We start from the raw sequence: 17,334 nt of genomic DNA, 5'->3' as shown, positions 1-17,334 counted from the left end.
GCAAATTTTTTATATTACCAGAGAATTTAATCCCAGTCTCATTTGTTAAATTTAAGTAAGGTCTCCCTATGTCTCTCATTTGTGAAATATCATCTATTCTCTGTTCCACATTTCTTATTTGATTACAATTTATTTGGATATTTTGTTGTATATAGTCTAATTTTTCTTCTGTGTTTCTCCTGTCTTCGTTAATTTTTACTTCTAAGTTACATTTCTGTAACTCTATTTTCTGTTCTATATCTATCTTATTATCTTGAATAATCCTCTTTACTTCTGTCCTCTCATTGTCTATCCTTTTCTTGTAGTCATTCCGTATACTTTTTATTTCATTTGCTACTTTTTTCTCTGTAGCTTCAAGTTTTTTATCCATTTGTTTTACAATTTTATTATTATTATCTTCTATTTTCTTTTCTAATTTTCTATAATTCTCTTCCAATTTCTGTTCCATTTTTTTCATGTCTTCTTTGATTTCTTTTGAATTCTCTTCCATTTTTTTCGTATTCTCTTCCATTTTCTGTTCCATTTTTTTCATGTCTTCTTTGATTTCTTTTGAATTCTCTTCCATTGTCTTGTTCATCTGCATCATTAATGACATCAAAGCTGCCATATTGACATTTTCCTCTCTTTCTGGATTCATTTCTGCAGTATCTTGTGGAACTTGAACTAAACTCTCCTCTTGTATAGGTTGTGTTTCTACTTCCACATCTTCTTCATTCTTTTTGCTTCTTATACCTTTCTTTCCTTGAGACATTTTGAGACTTTACTTGTTCAAATATAATTAAAATTAAAATCTATACTTTTTCTTTCTACTGATAATTAATTTAATTATATGAGAGCACTTATCTTCCCAAACTAATTCTTTTAAATAGAGAGCCACCGCGTTGGGTGCCAAAATTGTTATGATGTGTTTTTTTTGTTTGAATGATGAGCAATGAGTATTTTTAATAATATAATATATAGGGTTTTTATCGCGGTTCTCAAAGAATTAGCTTGTAAGTACTTTTTTAAATTATCTTTATTATAACTATTATGAAACACACATATATATCTAACCTAGTCAATGTAAATTTAAAATAAACTATCTTTAAATTGATATTCTTATAAAACTAATTAAATTCTATAGACAATCTAAAATTTAAACAAAACTATCTTCAAAATTGAAATTGTTATGACACTAACTAAATTATATTAACAAAATTTTGTACCTTTCTTTCACTGAATGCCTAAATGAACTGTTTTCCACTATATATATTCTAATCACCACTGAAAGTCTTCGTACTTCGGTTATCCTTGTTTTTTGTGAAATTACTTTTTTCAATTATCAGCTTCTACCAATTTAAGATATAGTTTTCTTCACCAGCATTTGTACACCACCAACCAAACCAGCAAACAGCATTTATATTTATTCTTCTTTTCAATATACCAATATCCAATTATTATAAGTTGATTTATACTAATCTCCAACCATAATATAATTTAATTTCTTCCAATATACCTTTTTTTATCTTCAATAATTATTTGTGTATAATTATAAATGTGCATTAAATTATATGCATAATTTTTAATCTTCATTTAATTCACTATATTAAACTATTGGACTATTTGTACTTGATTCACTGACTCTAACTAACTTTCATAATAAACTGCTTGACTTCTGACTAAAAACTTCTAAAAACTGCCAAAAACTGCCATCTTGAATCCAAATCACGGGTATTTATATCTTTTGGACATTCTAGAACCATCTCGTAAGAGATCATGTTCCAATTTGTTCTATTTCATACTTGTATGAATTTTCTGGAACAAACCATTTCGCAAACATGGCCATCTCCGGAGATCCAGAGAATTCCATTCTTTTCTATTAATAATTTTGTTTACATTTAGGCTTTTCAGATCAGAATATATAATTAAATTAGTAACTTAACATTCTAATTTAATAAAATACACATTTCAAACAATATATTATTATAACCCACTTATATTCGTAAATATTCTTAAACGTCACTTCAGAGTATAAATATCTGTCAATCTCCGAGAGTATTTTTGGTTGCCTAAGCACATGGCTCACTTATATATATTTACAATATTAAAATACAACTTTTTACACTTATTATATGCTAATTTATTAAAAATACCCTCACATAAATATATTTTTATTAAATTCTCTAGTATATAACTTATTTAAAACAACCAAATATCTAATATTATGTAGTATATAACTTATAAATTATTTTCTATAAACCCTAATTGTCACAATATATATATATATATTTATATATATATATATATATATATATATATATATATATATATATATATATATATATATATATATATATATATATATATATATATATAATGAACCAGAAGTATTTGCTGACAACGTAAGGAAGTAAACGTTAAATAGTGGGTTTGCAGCAATAAAAATGAAATGTGTACTCTTTTAAATTTTTATTCCAAGCTTTCGGACATTGGTTATGTCCTTCATCAGGGAGCTACAAATGTGATTAAGAAATTGTTGGTGTTGGTATAATTAATTAAAAATTGTTTCTACTTACAAACTTAACGAGGTTGTATCAACAAAGATCTATTATAATATTGATAAAATTTATCATGGTCTCTCATCTATTTTAATATATAAAAACTATTTTTATGTTTAAAATTTTAAAAAAATTATTACTGTAAATACAAAAACACTTAATTATTCTAAATAAATACGTGACATTATTTTGACAAAATTCTTTTAAATGTCAATTGATAAATTGTTGTTTGTGTTATTATTACATTTATCTAGTAGTAACAAATAGGAGAACATTTCATTTAGATGGCCAATATCCGTTTTATGATTCATTGTATTATTATTTTGGCAAATGCAGGCCATTTCAAGAAAAAGTCTTTTGGTGATGTTACTTTCCTGTTCTACTACTTTGATGTTATTATAATCTATCTGATGTCCATTTTTAAATACATGTTCACCCAATGCAGTTTTTTCAGGATGCAGTCTATTATCTGACTTGTGGGATGTAATGCGATCTTTAAGGCATCTTGATGTTTGACCATAGTATACTTGTTCACATGATCCGCACGGTATACAGTAAACAACATCTGTTAAAGACAAGAGTGCGGATTGGTCTTTAAGTTTAGAAAAAACTTTGTTAACTGTTAGTACCGTTTTATGTGCAATTTTGATATTATTAATTGATGAAAAAATTCTACTTAGTTTCTGTCCAATGTCTTTAATGTATGAAAGAGATACATATCTAATTGTAGTTTGTTGTGGTAAAGGATCTACAGGTCCAATTCTATCTTGTGATACAGACAGATTTTCTTCGTTTCTTAAATGACTAGTTAAATTTTGTGGAGTGGTAAATAAAATTTTCTTTAGTAGTATACTTGGGTATGAGTTTTCAATGAATAGGTTATAAAGGATTTTACGATTTTTTGTATGGAAAGCGGTATCGCTGATTTTAAGGACACGATTTTTCATTTCTTTAACTAAATTCAGTTTCATCGAATATTTATGGTAAATATAGAAAACCTCTCAGTTCAGGCAGATATTTAAATTATTGGTCATACCATAAATATTCGATGAAACTGAATTTAGTTAAAGAAATGAAAAATCGTGTCCTTAAAATCAGCGATACCGCTTTCCATACAAAAAATCTAAAAATCCTTTATAACCTATTCATTGAAAACTCATACCCAAGTATACTACTAAAGAAAATTTTATTTAACACTCCACAAAATTTAACTAGTCATTTAAGAAACGAAGAAAATCTGTCTGTATCACAAGATAGAATTGGACCTGTAGATCCTTTACCACAACAAACTACAATTAGGTATGTATCTCTTCCATACATTAAAGACATTGGACAGAAACTAAGTAGAATTTTTTCATCAATTAATAATATCAAAATTGCACATAAAACGGTACTAACAGTTAACAAAGTTTTTTCTAAACTTAAAGACCAATCCGCACTCTTGTCTTTAACAGATGTTGTTTACTGTATACCGTGCGGATCATGTGAACAAGTATACTATGGTCAAACATCAAGATGCCTTAAAAATCGCATTACATCCCACAAGTCAGATAATAGACTGCATCCTGAAAAAACTGCATTGGGTGAACATGTATTTAAAAATGGACATCAGATAGATTATAATAACATCAAAGTAGTAGAACAGGAAAGTAACATCACCAAAAGACTTTTTCTTGAAATGGCCTACATTTGCCAAAATAATAATACAATGAATCATAAAACGGATATTGGCCATCTAAATGAAATGTTCTCCTATTTGTTACTACTAGATAAATGTAATAATAACACAAACAACAATTTATCAATTGACATTTAAAAGAATTTTGTCAAAATAATGTCACGTATTTATTTAGAATAATTAAGTGTTTTTGTATTTACAGTAATAATTTTTTTAAAATTTTAAACATAAAAATAGTTTTTATATATTAAAATAGATGAGAGACCATGATAAATTTTATCAATATTATAATAGATCTTTGTTGATACAACCTCGTTAAGTTTGTAAGTAGAAACAATTTTTAATTAATTATACCAACACCAACAATTTCTTAATCACATTTGTAGATCCCTGATGAAGGACATAACCAATGTCCGAAAGCTTGGAATAAAAATTTAAAAGAGTACACATTTCATTTTTATTGCTGCAAACCCACTATTTAACGTTTACTTATATATATATATATATATATATATATATATATATATATATATATATATATATATATATATATATATATTTATATATATATATATATATATATATATATATATATATATATATATATATATATAATATATATATATATATATAATATATATATATATATATATATATATATATATATATATATTTACATATATATATATATATATATATATATATATATATATATTTATTATATACATATATAATATATATATATACACACACACTCAAAAATGTTTTGCATAATGTAATATTTTCAAAATTATCCACCTAATCTGGTAAAATCTATTTTTTTTTAACAAAATACTTTATTATATATATATATAAAATTGTATGTTTTGAAAAAAACAATAAACAAAATTTAGAGGATTAACAATTTATTATTATATTAATGTATGTACAATGTATTATAAATATATTTTTTTAAATTTGTACAGATATAGGAACTAATACTTAATATACCGTATTTCCACCTCTTGTATCAATGCAAGACTGAATGCGATGTCCCATGCTTCTTATAAGTGTATTAATGTAGTTCTGGTCCATGGTACCCCATTCTTCAATCGCTGCTATTCTAAGGTCTTGTAGTGTCCTTGGGGGTGGCTGCCGAGACTGAATTTTTTTTTTGAGCATATCCCATCCGTGCTCAATGGGATTGAGGTCAGGTGAGCAAGGTGGACATTGTAATCTGACGATCTCTTCTCTCTCTAAAAAATCTGCCACATGTCTCATACGATGGGGAGGCGCATTGTCGTCCATAAAAATAAATTCTGGACCAACAGCTCCTCGCCACAAGCGTACAACAGGCCTAAGAATGGTATCAATATAAATTTGTCCATTCATGTTACCAACAATAGGAATTAAAGGAGTTTTATTATTTAGCATGATGCAGCCCCAAAACATTATGGAGCCACCTTGATATGGGACTCTTTGGACAGCTTGGTTAAGTCTATCCTGTCGATTTGGGTTCCTCCAAATCCTAATTCGGTGATTATCCGACAAAAGGCTAATTTTGGTTTCATCAGAAAATAACACGTTTCCCCATTTGTTGTCATTCCATTGTAAATGTTCATTGCACCATTCCAGTCGAGTCCTTTTCTGCTCTAACATAAGCTTTGGTACAAACAATGGTCTTCTTGTAAATAAATTCGCCGAATGTAACCTGTTTCTAATAGTCTGATCGCAAATTACAATATTATGAGCTTGCTGGAGCTCTCTTCTAATAGCTGGGGCAGTCATAGTGGGGTTTCTCCGGGCAGTTAACGTTAAAAAGCGTTCTTGGACATTGGTAGTAATTCTGGATCTTCCGCTTTTTGGACGATCGCTAACAGAATTCGTCTCTCGATATTTTTTCACAATCCGAGACACATCACTCTGATTAACTCCAACCCGGACAGCAACGTCGACTTGTGTGTGGCCTTCTTCAATCAAAGTAACGATTGTAGCTCTGTTGAACTCAGATATCACTTGTCTATTCATATTGTTTACTACAAAGTGAATAAAACGCAAACCAATTTTTACAAATATCGGTTTTCGAAAACTGATGAACACAATATGAATACTGAGAATCTTTTCGACGATTAAGAAACAAAAAACAAGCAATAAAATACATTATTTTAGTAGACAAAAAGAAAACAGCGCAAAAAATTTCAAATGAGAAACGTTCAGTGGCGTTACAGATAATATGCAAAACATTTTTGAGTGTATATATATATAAATATATATATATATATATATATATATATATATATATATATATATATATATTATATATATATATATATATATATATATATATATATATATATTATATATATATATATATATATATATATATATATATTATATACATACATAATATATATATATATATATATATATATATATATATATATATATATATATATATATATATATATATATATATATATATATAACTGTTTTGGATGGGTTGGAGTCAATAATAGGGCTATTGGTAAACTATTTTTTTTATTCTCGAGCTTTCAATTGTGTTTACAATTATTATCAAGAGCTAAAAAAGACAAAATACTTACAAGGTTGAACTAAAAAGAAAAAACAATTTTTGTTAACTTACCAAATAAAAATTAGTTTGGTAAGTAAAAATTACTGCTTACATGTTCAAATTATTTTATATAAAAATGTTTTGATCTAACAAATGTTTCTCCGAAAATTTCTATAATTTTGAAAACATTTTTTTTATTAATATAAAAATAATTGAATTTATAAATAAGTTCAAATAGCAACCAATTACAAATAGCCTCAATGTCATAAATGCCAACATAAAATTTTTATTTTTGACAATTATATTGCCAAAAGTAAAACTTAGTTTAAACATTCTTTTTTTGTTTAGTAACAAAAAGAAGAAGATTTATTCACCCTTGACAGATGTCTGAAAGAATGTGATAGATATATGGAGAATTAAATATGACATTTTACAAGTTTTATATATAAATCATAAAGAAAGAATATAATTATAAATTTTACTTAAACTTTGAATTTCAGATCTTTTGTTTAAACTCTTATCATTTTTGCTAATACAAACCATTTCCAAAAAAGTCCTTTTAAATTTATTACTTTCACTACATAAAATTTTAATGTTATCAAAATCCATAATATGGTCTTTATTGATTACATTACTTTTTTCTTATTCTTATATATATATATATATATATATATATATATATATATATATATATATATATATATATATCTACGGCATAAAGTAAACTACGCCCATGTTAAAATTAAGGTTCAAGTGAGCTCCGTGGTGAAGTGGACACCGATATACGGAGCTCACTTGACCATTCCATAATATTGGCTGTGTCGATTCGTCAACATGTATAGTTTCATAATTTTTAAAAAATTTGTAGAGTCCATAAGTACCCCTGTATCATAAATGTATATCGCTTAGTTCACGTGTATATATTATAGGGGTTGTTCAGATCTTTTTCACTGTATATTGGAACCATAAGTATATCGGTTTAAGTAAGCTCTGATAGTTTGGCAACTATACGATTAAGCCGTATATTTTCAGCGTATATTCTAAACGGTTCATACGGACTCCTCAGTCCTTATTTTTGTTATCATATAAGTGGAGTTAGTGTCCAATTTGCAATGATCTTTATAAGCAATAGCTCACTGACTGTACTCTACATGTTCAGTTTAAATAATTAAACCTTGTCCCTTTAGAAAAGAGCAATTTAAATGGCAGAGTCAACTAAGAAGGTGTGAAGAATCTTTTACCACTCCACATTCACACAAGTTAACCGGTGTTTGCAGGCAAGAGTCCTCCCGAGGGTTTAGATGGCGAGGATTAGCTTATTTATTTTTTTGGTATATCTTACACACGTGTTGATCTGGCCAGTTTTTTCTCGATTTTAGTCATAAAATGGGCTTGTATTCGTGGAGTACATGTTGCGAATCTAGATTTTGTTTCTTTCATTCCTTAGCTACTTATCTTCGAATATTAGGTGTCTTGGTAGCTACGATATTGTAGAGCTTATGTATGGATGTGAGTCTTAATATCCGCTGAATTTGGATGACTAATTTATAGCCAAATCTACGTGTTAAGTATGTGTTGGTGTCATTCATACTGGCAAGGTATATTCGGCAGCAGAAGCATAGAATGCAAGTGTTTACGTTTTAAGGGTGGAGGGATGTCCTTCTCATTTTTAGCTGACAAGTTTGCGGAGAATAATACTTCTGGTCCTCAGTGTGCCTTTTAGTTTTAAACAAAGTTCTGTGAATGACTAAGTGTAATACAAGCTATCTTCAAGATATTTATAGCAAGTCCAGAGTATAAGGATTTCATGACACTATTGGATGTTCAGATTTGTGAAAACGTCTGTGTTGGGGACATTAAAGAACATACCTGAGTTTTTCCGGGGTTTGGCTTAAAAATGATTTATAGTCTATTTTTATTGTGTTTAAGGCATGATTTAGATTTTTCTCCACTTCAGCAACAAAAGTTTTTGGTTGTGCAATGATAGATGTGTCGTATACATAATAAAAGTCCTAGTATTTACTGGTATGGGTTGATGGTTTGTATACATGTTATACAGTGTAGGTGCCATTACGCTACCCTAAAGGAGACCGTTCTTCTGCGTTCTCCATCTGCTATTCTTACCATTGAGAAATAGCAAAAATCTTCTGTTGTGTAGACATACGCTATTAAAACAAGTAAGTTTATTACCTAAGGAGATATCATATAGATTTTGAAAAAATGCCCTCTTATTTAAGGTGTCGTCAGCTGCAAATTGCTGCTTAGATTGACAAATACCACTCCTCATAACTGATATCTTTCGTACCCATCTTTGCTGTGTTGGGTAAGATTTAGTATTTGTGACGTACATGATCTTCCCTGTCTGTAGCAACTTTTGTCTTTTAATTTGAGTTTTTCTTCTGTTTTATCTCTTGAGGAGTATTTTGTAAAGCAAAATAAATATCGTAGACTAATTTTCGAAACCAAATTCAAGAATTTCGCTTTAATCTGTGCCTTCTAAGAATTGCAAGGCAAAAACAGACGTTGATAAAGGTGTTAAGAGAGACATGGGGAATCTAAAAATTGCATTCCACAACATATCTCTTCAACTAAGCAAAATTCTTAGCGAATTGGTTTCTAGTACTCGTACAGAGTATATCGAAATAACAAGGAAAAGACAGTTAAGATTTTATTTCACGTATAGGGAGCTTGCGCATCCGTTTATACGTATTTCAGCCCAATAGGCATCATCAGAACGGCTTTCGCAAGCGCTCTGAACGTGAAATAATTCTTCTCTGTCTTAGGAAGCAACTATAACATGGCTTCGTATAGACGCAATGTAGCGACATCTGATAATAAAATCGTAGACTAATTTTCGAAACCAAATTCAAGAATTCCGCTTTAATCTGTGCCTTCTAAGAATTGCAAGGCAAAAACAGACGTTGATAAAGGTGTTAAGATAAATATATTGTCAAAATAAATATATTGACCGATAGCTTTTGTGGTCGTTGGAGTTTTTGCCAGGTTTAAGCAAGGCAACAACTTTGTCTTTGCTTTGTTTGTCTGCAGACTTTGGATATCAGTAACTGTTGTATTTTTGGTCCAAATTTTCTAATAAGCTTTGTGCTCAGATCTTCAGTCAGTGCCGTACTATTCTTTATTATATACGTAGATAGTGGATCCAAGCTCAACATCGTTAAAAGGTTCGTTCAGCTAACTGGTTTTGTCCTCTCTCATTTTAAGTTTTTATTTGCTTCTCTGCCGGCAGAGATAGCACTTTCACATTTATTATGTGATTTTCAGCGATCAGCTTAATACCAAATACACTATTTTTTGCCCTCTATGTATTTTCTGCACTAAAAATACGTCACATTTGTGCTAAGCGGATATGTCTGATAAGGTTAAAGTGTCTTTAAGTGTAGTAAAGTGGATTTATCTCTAGATATGCCCTTAATATTTATAGACATAATTAGAATAATTGATCCTAAAAAGGACCAATTTAACAAAAATCATATTAAACGGGTGATTCTGAATAGCCGATTAATTAATTATTTATTACCCAGGGTACAACTGATTACGGTGGTCTTATTTGTACTCAAATTTTTGTAAAGGCTTCTCTTTTGAACCCCATAAGAAATGGCTAATTAAATTTTCATTAAAAATAATTTTACATACTCGACAATATTTCGAATCAGATTTGTATAGTAATAACTATAGTTAATATGGAGTCTCTTTGTGAAAAGTAAATGAGTTTGTAATATCGGTCACAACTCATATATGAATGATAAGGCATAAACGGTTAAAATAAGTGCACAGAATTTTAACTAAATATATCGGCGCCATTGTTCAGGAGATGGATTTATCCTAGAGATTAAGGGTTACATGTATATTCCAGGTTCTATTTACGTATTTGCATTACTAAAAAAGTATATTTAAAATAAAGGCCTTAAGATATCTTTAGATTCTATGGAAATTAGAATCTATGGAAATTAGCAAATTAAAAAATACAGACATAATTCTGAATGACCAAATTGAGACAAAGAGTTGTCTCAAGTATTGTTTATATTGTAAAGGTCATCGTCATAGTATAGTCAGAACGCAACAAGGTTCTATTGGCTTTTCTGCTTTTTGTCTCCTCATTCCTATTTAAAACTTAGCCACGTAAATAACGTTTTAAAAATATATGTCAATATTTCTGAAGTGACTTTCCTAAGATAACTTTTATTAAGCCTAGTTCGTTTGACTACATGTAATGGATTTGATAGTTCCCAACAGATAAGTATTGATTGTAGGTTGGATAGCAGTTGGTTGTACAGGCATGTGTTAATAAATATGATGGGTCGGTAGGTAGTCCTATTATTTCTAAATCTGACCATATGTTACCTCCCCTGTTGATTCGTGGACGTCCTAAGGGCATTTTTTCTCTCGGGGCATTCTCCCAGTTTAACTTGGCAATGCAGTTATTAGAAAGCCTTTGGATATAGCCAGCGTATCTTTGGAGTTGAGATTTAGTCTCTTGTATGACGTTGCTATCTTTATATATCTGTTAGACCTTGGCATTAGTTCTGGTTCGGTATTGGTTAGTATTCGGACCTTTGTAAGTGGGAAAATAATTCTGATAACGTTTCTAGTAATCCTGATCTAATTAATACCTAAGTTTTACTTACATTGTTTTGTCAGCATTCTCGTCACTGGTTTAATCACTGTTTTATATATACTGATTTTAGAGATTTGTATTATGTTAGCAGTTGTGACTAATTATAATTAATTAATATAATTTATTATTAAAATCCTAAAACCCCTCAGAATCCCGTTTATGAAACGTTTATGGGCAATAGACGATACGATGCGCGAGTGTAATCAACTAAGGTGGTCGAGAGTCGCTCGGCTAAAGGCAGTTTTGGCCAACAACTCACACTGAGAGGTTTATTTCTCCAAGCCTTTACCGGCACTTTTCGTCTTAAAATCGGGTAGAAAATCTGGGATTGGATTTAATATTTTCCCCGAACATCAAGGGAGAAATTGGAACAAATGATAAAGAATCTTGATTGAAAAACCGACTTCCAAATCTGTAGAAATGAATATTTAAGACCCGGCTTCCAAATCTACCGAAATAATTATTTAAAACCCAGATTTCACCCGATTAGGATAACGTTTAATATTAGTATTAGTTTAACCGAACACCTACTTCAACCCATTGGTAACCAGGAACCGATTGTCTCCAGAACCACAGCGTTCTTCTTCATTCGTTTTTTTTTTCGGAGCCTCAAGGATCGTCAGAATCTTAAGGGGACTTATCCAGGACCGCTGTAGTGTTGTGACAGACATTAACAACTAGTTTCTCAGGGTTAAGGTTTTTCTTGTAATTTACAACTTTGTATATGCATATACCAAGGTTAGTACTTATTACAGTTTTTGTAACATCTATAAAAGTTAGGTAAATAGTTATTAATTAATTAAACTAGATTCATTGATAGGGAAGGGGTTCATGATTTTTGTATAGCGGTTTTTAAAAGGGAAGGGAAGAAATTTATGTATCAGGGTTTTTAAAAATTATATATATATATATATATATATATATATATATATATATATATATATATATATATATATATATATATATATATATATATATATATATCTTTCCGAGTCTGTTGGCCATACTCATCACACTTGATCACTTTAGATATCTCCCAGCATCTATTTGTAAGCATAACACTTACACATAGATCTGGTGTTTAGCTGCTTCGACACATATTAGTCGTATATTTGTTAGGTAAGGTAGTTTCTTTTGTATAACCGTCACGGTTTTTTTTTTAGTATTTATATTCCCTACCTTACCTATCTAGGATTTAACTTTTGTAACTAACCTTAGTGTTAAGATTTCGCTTCTCCTTAGATTATAGATTTACTAATACACTTTTTCGTTTGGCCCAGTAGTGGGGATATTTAATTTTGTCGTGGCTTTTTGGTCCTCGCATATCGTAGCCCCACTACTGTAATTATATTTTCTATATATATATATATATATATATATATATATATATATATATATATATATATATATATATATATGTATATATATATATATATATATATATATATATATATATATATATATATATATATATATAAGGTTTCAATTGGCTAGACCCAAACGTGGGGCCTCTTTTTTTTTGCACGTACTTTTGGCTTTATATCTTTGGGTTTTTTTTTCTCCCACTTTAATTTCTGGTTGTGTACCTTTGGTGTTGTATTTTAATTTTCAGCTGTTTTCTTTAACTCTTGGTTTCTTAACTGCAACATTGGTTTTGTATTTCAATATGTAGTTTATCTACATTATCTATTAAATATACCCGTAGTATTGCTATATTGTGGGTAGACTGACTAAATTGCTTTTTTTGATTAACTAAATATCCATATTGGATTAATAATAAATAACATAAGTATATATTAAAAAGGGAAAATTATTTAAATATTTTAAATTTAACTATCTTAACACTATAAAAGTCCGGAGTAGCACCAAAGTAATTCACCACTGTCTGGAAGTAACATTTTTTGAAATTTCTAGGTTTCTCAGGGATTGTAGCCGTACCTTGCATCTGAGTTCACGACTGGATAAACAAGCAAACATTACTGGTAAAATAATTCAATTATAATAATAACCTGGAAACATAGAGTAAGTTAGACTTTATCTATTTTATCATAGTTTTTCTCATATATTTTCTGGTATATTTCCCAGTTGTATAAAATGTCTGCTTTCAAGGTAGAGCATCTGTTAGGTCCAGAATTAGAGTACGAGTTGAGAGTCCGGCACTTAAACGATCCATCTTTGACAACAGTGGAAAGGAAAAGGGTAGTGTTGCGTGGTGCATTAAAGCAAGCTGCAGCAAATCGGAGTTATGCTGTTCTGTCTGCTTCCCATCTTAATTTTAAGGACGAGATTGCGGAAATAGAGGTTACTCTTGCAGATCTGGTGGTCAAAATTGGTTCTTTTGTTGGGTCTCCTAGTGATACTGCCTATGCTCGCTATACTTCTCGCTTAGGTCATGTTGCAGCTAGAGTCCATCTGTTAGAAGCTACAACAGAGGAAGAGGAGGAAGTGAAGGGGTCTCTTAATTTCAGGGTTCTGATTCTGGAAGGTGAACTTGATTGTAAAGTGATTCCACAGGCACAGTCAACTCCTCATAATGCTAGTGTTTCAGTAAATTCATTTCCCTTTGTTAAGTCTGCTCCTAATTATAAATGGGGTGTCCATTTTTCAGGTCAAGATACTGAAAATGTTGTTAGTTTCTTAGAGAAGGTAGAATGTCTGCGTATAGCGCGTGGTAACAGCGAGGAAGAGTGTTACTCTTCTGCTGCCGATTTATTTAAGGATTCAGCCTTCACTTGGTATCTCAATAACCGAGGTAGTTTTGCTTCATGGCAAGAGTTAGTTGCCAAACTTAGGTCAGATTTTCTTCCATATAACTATGAGGACAATCTTCTTGATGAAATTAAGTCTCGAAAACAAGCTCCGCAGGAGAAAGTAACTATATTTGTAAATGAGATTGTTAGTTTGTGTAAACGGTTGGAGACTCCTTTGTCTGAGTCACATATCATAAGGATCATTAGAAAAAAATTGTGGCCATCGTATCATTCTAGTCTGGCACTTACAGATATTTCTTCAATTGCTGACTTAACGGAAAAGTGTAAGAAGTTAGAGGAAGTTTTGTCATGGTCTTCTGACAACGTGTCTAGAGTCCCTATTCATTATAATTTCAGAAATAATGACTCATCTTATTCTGATAGACCCAATTATTCACGGTCTAGTAATCGTAGAAATTTCAGAAATAATGACTCATCCTATTCTGGTAGGCCTAACTATTCTCGGTCTGGCAATGTCTCTTCTTTTAATTCGAAGCTTACTGCTGTTGGCTGTTGGAATTGTTGTCAGCCAGGACATGGGTATTACGAATGTCCTGAGCCTAGAATTCGGTTCTGTTATGGTTGTGGACGTCAAGGTGTCCGTAAATTTGAGTGTGAATTCTGTTCGGGAAACGACAGAAGGGGTGGGTTGGCCCTGGCTCCTACTCCTCGTCAAAATACAGGGAATACAAACACTGTCCAAACTCCTCAAAACCAAGGAACCAGTTTCTCGAGTCTGGATGCCCAAGCTTCCACAAGCCAAACATCTCACGCTCTACCGAAAGACAAAAGACCACAGAACGGCAAATACCAACCGAAGAGAGGACAACGTTAGTTGAGCATGAACACCGTGATTCTTCTGTAGTTTATTCAAGTAATCTCTTGTCTTCGTTTGTTGATTTAGATATAAACTCATTGTTAGTTCGAAAAAACAAGGATAATCGTCCATATCTTGAAATATCTATCTTAGGACATTCTTGTTTAGCTTTACTGGACACAGGGTCCAATATCTCTATTTTAGGTTCTCTAGGTCTGGAATTTCTCCAGAATTCAAATGTAAATATAGGAATAGATCAAAGTTTGCAAGTGACTACAGCTGATGGTCAAATTCAACCAATTTTAGGTCAATTCACTACTGAGATTTCTGTTAGTTTTTGTAAAAGAATGATTACATTCTTTGTTATTCCTTCAGTTAAGAATTCAGTCATCCTAGGTATGGATTTTCTGAAAACTTTTAATAGTGAATTAAATTTTACTGAATTTTCCTTATCTGTGTCTTCTTTCAATATCTCTTGTGTCAATGCTGTTAAAGATATGGGTCGACTTAATGCTCAGGAATTAGAGCAGTTAAATAGTGTCATCACATCATTCTCTTCTATCTCATCGAAAAATCAGTTAGGCCGAACTCATCTCATCGAACATCACATTGATGTTGGTTCGTCTAAGCCATTCAGGCAATATCAATATCCCTTGCCTCAAGCCTGGCATGAAAGTTTAGTAAAGGAGGTAGATGAAATGCTTAAGTTAGGTATTATTGAGCCCAGTACTTCTTCTTTTTGTAGCCCTCTGTGGCTGACAAAAAAGAAAGATGGGACTTTTCGTGTCTGTTTTGACGGACGTAAACTTAACGGTATAACTATGAACAGAGATGCTTATCCTATACCTCGTATAGATATCATCCTAAGTAAATTACAGAATGCAAAATTTATTTCATCTATCGACTTAAAGAAGGCGTTTTTACAGATTCCTCTCAGCGAGGAGAGTAAAAAGCTTACTGCCTTTGCAGTAAATGGCAAAGGATTGTATCAGTTCACTACAATGCCTTTTGGTCTTGTGTCTGCTCCTCAGACTATGTGTCGATTAATGGATTTGGTAATAGGTCCTGCTTTAGACCCATTTTGTCAATACTATCTTGATGACATCCTTGTCATTACTCCTGATTTCAAAACTCATATCTCTGTATTGCAGCAGTTGTTTCAGCGTTTAAAAGACGCAAATTTGACTATTAATTTGGATAAAAGCAGCTTTTGTCGTGACTCTATTAAGTTTTTAGGATATGTTGTAGATTCTTAGGGTCTTCGTACTGATCCTGATAAGATGTCAGCGATTCGGGATTTTCCTGTGCCTAAAAATACCACTCAGGTCCGTCGATTGTTAGGAATGGTTGGTTATTATAAGAAGTTTGTTAAGTCTTATTCGACCTTGTTGTCTCCTATCACAGATTTACTTCAAAATTGGAAAAAGGGACAAAATATTGTGTGGACTCCTGAGGCTAATAAAGCTTTCATTAAAATCAAGGAGGCTCTCACAAATTCTCCTTTTATGGTAGCCCCAGATTTTACTAAGCCTTTTTATCTGATGACAGATTGTACTAACACTGCATCTGGAGGTGTACTCTATCAAATGGTAGATGGAGACGAACACCCTATAGCTTATACAAGCAAGAAATTAAATAAAGCCCAGAAAAATTATACTACAACTGAAAAAGAGTTGCTAGCTATAATTACTGGTATTGAACATTTCAGATATTTTCTTGAGGGTCGTTCTTTCACGGTCATAACTGACCATAGTAGTTTGGTGTGGTTACAGAATATGAAGAACCCATCTCCTCGTTTGGCTAGGTGGATTTTAAAATTGGCACAATATGATTATAAGATTATTCATCGTAAAGCTGCAGGTGTAGTAGTCGCTGATGCACTCTCTAGAACGTTCGATATTAATTTGTTAGATTTATCTTACTTGCAACCAGATGACTGGTATCGAAAAATGTTGTATGATGTACAGAATGTACCAGGTAAATTTCCTGATTTTAAAGTTAAACATGGTGTTTTGTATAAACATGTCTTAAGTTCCATGGATGCCCTTACTGGAATGTCGGATTGGAAGATAGTCGTTCCAACTCCTAATAGAGCAGAGGTTTTGGCCACTTTTCATGACCATCCTACTGCAGCTCATTTTGGTTTTTACAAAACTTTCCGTCGTATATCGGAACTCTATTACTGGCCGAAGATGCGTCAAACTGTACGTAGCTATATCGCTAAATGCAAAATCTGTGCTACATGCAAACCGACAAATCTTCCCCAACCAGGTTTAATGGGTAGTTATCGACGGATTGATTTTCCATTTTAACTTATATCTTTAGATCTCATTGGTCCTTATCCTAGGTCTTATAAAGGTTCTCA

This window comes from Diabrotica undecimpunctata, chromosome 5 (assembly GCF_040954645.1).
Source record: "Diabrotica undecimpunctata isolate CICGRU chromosome 5, icDiaUnde3, whole genome shotgun sequence".
In the NCBI taxonomy this organism is placed as follows: domain Eukaryota; kingdom Metazoa; phylum Arthropoda; class Insecta; order Coleoptera; family Chrysomelidae; genus Diabrotica; species Diabrotica undecimpunctata.
Note: the sequence above shows the minus strand (reverse complement) of the source record.